The 4,554-nt window shown below is 69.1% G+C and overlaps 1 protein-coding gene across 2 annotated transcripts in view; it reads left to right on the top strand.

Annotated features, from left to right (window-relative positions):
- Nucleotides 1-4,554, top strand: part of ADAP1 (ArfGAP with dual PH domains 1) — a 63,034-nt gene that overhangs the window by 44,151 nt on the left and 14,329 nt on the right. The gene's annotated exons all lie outside the window — the stretch shown is intronic.

Here is a 4,554-nt window from a genome sequence, read left to right as displayed (position 1 = left end):
CCCGCCCCGGCCACGTCCCTGGCAAGGCCCAGCCCCCCCAGGAGCGCCTTTCCCACGGCACAGGGGCCAACATGCCCACGGTCCCCGAGAATGGGGATGTGCCAGGGAGGGGGACCGCGGGGCCAGGGCAGGGCCACTCCAAGGTGTGACGTGGCCAAGGGAGGCCGGGCCGGGGTGCCCACCTGCCTGGGGTGGGCTTGGGGGGCTGCTGGGGACCCTCGGTGGGTGGCGGGGGTCCCTCCCAACACGACACCTGCCGGGGCCTCAGGCCAGCCCAGCCCCCGCCCGGTGCGCTTAGGGCATCCACGGAGGAAGTGGGGCTGCCGGGCCGAGCTGGACGGTTTGAGCAACAGCACGGCAGCGGCGTCACAGGGTCTGAGCCGGAGCGAAGCGCGTCTCCACGGGTCCCTGTGATAACAAGGAACCCAACTGTGAGGGGAGGGAGGGGACACAAGTTCCCGCTAAGTGGCCGTGGGGGAGACGTCACCACAGCGAAACCGCTGTGGACAGATGTGACCTGGGTGGGGACCGGCCAGCAACCCCCAGAGTGGGGGCATGGCCTCCGGGTAGGACGGCGGCGGCCTCGGCGCTGCTGGGGCGCCAGCCTGGCTTTGCTGGTTCCGCTGTGGTGGTGGGTGTGGCGGCAGGTGCCAGCCTGGCGGAGGTCACGGGTGCGGGAGGTGCTCGCCCCGGGATAACGGGACCGAGGCTTGGGCGCGCCGGGGCCGGGCTGCACCTCTGCTGCCCTGCAGGCCCCTCGCCGGGGTGACCCCGGGTAACAGCTGCTCCTGGCTCCGTCCCCGGACCGTCCCCGCCTGCAGCCAGAGCCTCAATGGCCGCCTTTCATGGGTGACAAGGGCCCCTGTTGTCCGGAGGGCCGGCCGCCCCCGTCGCCAAAACACTCAGCGCTTCCTGTGCGGCTCGGCCGGCCCTGCCTCGTGGGTTCAGCCCCCTTCGGAGAGCGTGGAGCCCTGGGGGCGGTGGGCCGGGGGCTCCCGGGGGGAGTGGCGGGGCCCCCGCACCTGTCCCCGTCTGTGTGGTGGGGACGCGGTGGGACTGTGGAGGGAGCTCAGGCGCGGGGCATACAGGGCTGAGGCATCCCTGGCGGGGCTGGAACCACACACGAGGCAGGTGCTTCTGTCCCCCTCCTGGTGCCGCCCTGACACAACCCCTGCGTGTTCACACGGGCTCACACACGCCCCCATGGTGCGTGTAGCCACAAATCACACACGTTCACAAGCGTGTGCTCTCAGATGCACTCAGTCACACACAGATCTCAGGTTCACACCTGTGTCCACACCCACGTTCACACCCAGAAGCACCCGCCACGTGTGCTGTTCCCAAAGCCTGTGATGTTCCTGGAACACCGGACGAGGGGCTTTGAGTCCTAGCAGCACCGCGCTCAGCCCAGCCTGCACCCACTGACCCTCGGCCTCCAACCTTTCCCCACCGGCCCCTTTGGCCGTTTCAGCTGGAGCAGCTGGGAACCTGAGTGGTGGAGGACCGGGGCTCCCAGGGCTCTCGTGCCAGCCTCTTGGGGAGCAGAACCCGGAAACCAGGTCCTGGCCCTTCTGGGGAGGCGGCTGGAGGGGCTATCCCTAGTGCCACCCGTGCCCAGGGGACACCCTCCACAGGGCACCGCCCAGGAGAAGCCACCCGGCGTGGGGGCCCACCTCCTAGCCAGGGAGGGCCACCCTGGGGCCCGGCCCCCGGCAAGCCCTGTGCCTCCCTGGAGCACGGCCATGTGGTCCCTGCTCCAGTTTTTTACGACGTTAACGTGTGATTTGCACACCTGATGAACAGCTCCACGAGCTGCCTGGGTACCCCGCCCCACCCGCCTGGTCTGCTCTGTGACCGCATGTGCGCCTTCGCTGGAAGGTCACGGATGGCTCCCCTTGGCGCCGCACGTCTGAGCCCCACCCGGCCGCCCCGTGAGCCTGGCGCGCGCCGTCTCAGCACAGCGTCCGCTGTGCGAGGGACCAGTTGGTCCCCAGCTGAGGGACATGGGTCGTGTCCAGTCGGTGACGCTGATGCGTGAAGCTGCTGTGAACACATGAGTGTGTGTTCACCACGCTTGTGTTTTCACGTTTCTCTGGGTCACGTGGGAGGTGCATATCCAACTTGAGACGCTGCCCCGCTGCCCTGCTGCTTGCCCACTGGGGGGTGGTCAGTCTGTGGCTTGGTCACTGGTCCACCCCAGTGGGCATCTCGTCGCCAGCTCTGGCGTCCACGGTCTCTCTGGGCTCATCCCGGGCCACCCCACGCAGGGCTGAAGAGGCGGCTGAGCGGGCCCGGGAGCGGCCTGCTTCCTCCAGCTCCCCTGCAGCGAGTACTGGGCCTAGCACACAGTAGGCACTCAGTAAATGCTGGGCGAACGCTCTGGCTTCTGCCCCAGCACCGGCCAGTCCTTTGGGAGAAAACAGTCCCTTCCAGCCAGCCGGGCCCCGGGCGTGGGCCGGGGCAGGGGGGTGCCATTGGCAGGGGTCACGCGGGAGGCCTAGCAGCAGACACCCCCAGACCGCAGCTGTGTGCCGGCTGCTGCGCCGCTACGGCCCGGGAGTGGGCTCGGGAATCTCCCAGGGCCTGGGCCCGCCTCAGGGTGGGTGGCCAGGGGCCTGCGGCCTGGAGCCCGGGACACGGTGGGCGGGCGTCCCCACGGCAGAGTCTGGGCTGCACACGTCCCACGTCACGGGGTTGGGGAGCCCTGAGAGAGGCCGGCTCGGGCGAGTTTGGACGCGGGCAGGTCGGGGGCCGCCACCTTCAGGCTGCGGCCAAAGAGCTGCCCATCTGCTGGGGCAAAGTCAGGGACCTGGCCGGCACCCACCCGAAAATGCTGCTGCCACATCACAGACCCAAAATCAGGCATCCTGGCGGCTCGCCGTTGGGCCTGGGAGCCAGGCGGACTCGGGCCAGCGTTTCCGTCTGTTCCGCTGGGCTGGCCCGGGACATGTTAGCAGAGCCGCCTCAGGCGTGACCACGGGAGCGCCATTCCAGCTGCGGCAGAGACGCCCCCGGTCCGGGCCCGGCATCCGGCATCCCGAGGCGCTGCTGCCCCCTGCTGGGCCCCGTAGGCAGGCGCGGGCTCCTGGGGGCTGGGAACCGCTGACCGGGCTGGCGGCTCCAGCCTTGCTGGCCACTGGCCTTGGACAGGACTCCACGCCAGCCTCAGCTTCGTCCTCTGCAGTGGGGATGACCACAGGATGTTCCTAGAGGCCCATGTGGGGGACATGAGACGGCTGTGCAAGTGCTCGGCCTGCTATGTCTCAGGCGTGGTCAGGGGTGCTGGCGGGGAACGTCCTTGCAGAAAAGCTGCGCCTTGGGCACTTCTCTGTGTGGCTAATGCAGGGTCCGGGGCGGGGGGGGCCGGCCTTGAGCCGAAGGCAAGTGGACTTCCAGCCAAATGCTCACTGAATCAGGGAGGGCCCTGCTCCCTGGCGCACACAGGGGATGTGCCTGCTGGCGCTGTGTGCAGGGGACCGGGGGGACTTGTCTTTCACAGGCTTTGAGGGTGCCGGGGACCTCTGAGTCGTGGGGGGAAGGGAGCAGGCCTCATCTGGCACTGTCCCACCGCAGACAGACAGCAGCCAGCTGCCCCGTCCCCGACGCCAGGCTGCTGCCTCTTCAGGACCACACATCTTGAGAGCAGAGAAACAGCTCCTAGCCTCCATGGTGCTGGGCGTGGGGCTGCCAGGACAGCCGACGGGCGGCAGCAGGCTGGAGCTGGGGGCTGGGGGCCAGGACCCAGCGGTGGCGTCCAAACTACAAAAGCCACGCCGTCAGGCTCTGGGCTCCGGGCACCACCCCTACTGACGGCACCCCCGGCATGGACCAGCCTCAGATGGAGCCTGGCAGGGATCTCACTCAGCGCACGTGGGCAGCGGGACCCTCTCCCCAGGGCAGGAGCAGAGGGAAAGCTGTAGGGCAATGACTGTGAGGGCCCCTGCCCCTAGCCATGTGCCCCCGGGCTATGCCCAAGGGCAGTGGGACGCCCCCTGGAAGACACGGCCGTGCTGGGCGCAGCAGAGCTGCTCAAGAAGAGGCCGGGAACGACCAGGCGTCTGTCCGCCGGGCGTGGGTGGACAGCCCGGCATCCACAGGGCCCCGCTGGCGACAAAGAGGCGTGAATCCCTGATCAGGCAGTAGCAGCACGTCCAGGAGTGTGGTGCTGAGAGGAAGCTGGCCCAGCCCTGAGGCACGTGCGGGGCAGACCTCAGACACGGAGCCCCAGAGCAGGCAGAGGGGAAAGACCGCGGCTGCCTGAGCGGCTGCCTTCTCACCCACTGCTGCCGGGACGCTGACTGCAGGCTGCGTGCCTTCAAGCGACGTGAACAGACCCTGCGGTCCCTGCAGGTCGGGGCTCCACCACGAGGCTCGGGGCCAAAGCTGAGGAGGGGCAGGGCTGGCTCCTCCCGGGGGGTTCCCCCTGCACCGCCCGGCCCCGGGGGGCTCCCCACACTCTTGGCCGAGGCCCCATCGTCCCAGTGTTGCCGGGCTCATTTCTCCCTCTGCCCCCCTCGAGGACCCTCGTGGTACCCTTGGGGCCCCCCCCCCCCC

The sequence above is a fragment of the Lipotes vexillifer genome, unplaced genomic scaffold (assembly GCF_000442215.2).
Source record: "Lipotes vexillifer unplaced genomic scaffold, Lipotes_vexillifer_v1.1 scaffold1701, whole genome shotgun sequence".
Taxonomy (NCBI): domain Eukaryota; kingdom Metazoa; phylum Chordata; class Mammalia; order Artiodactyla; family Lipotidae; genus Lipotes; species Lipotes vexillifer.
This window is presented reverse-complemented; position numbering and strand designations above follow the sequence as displayed.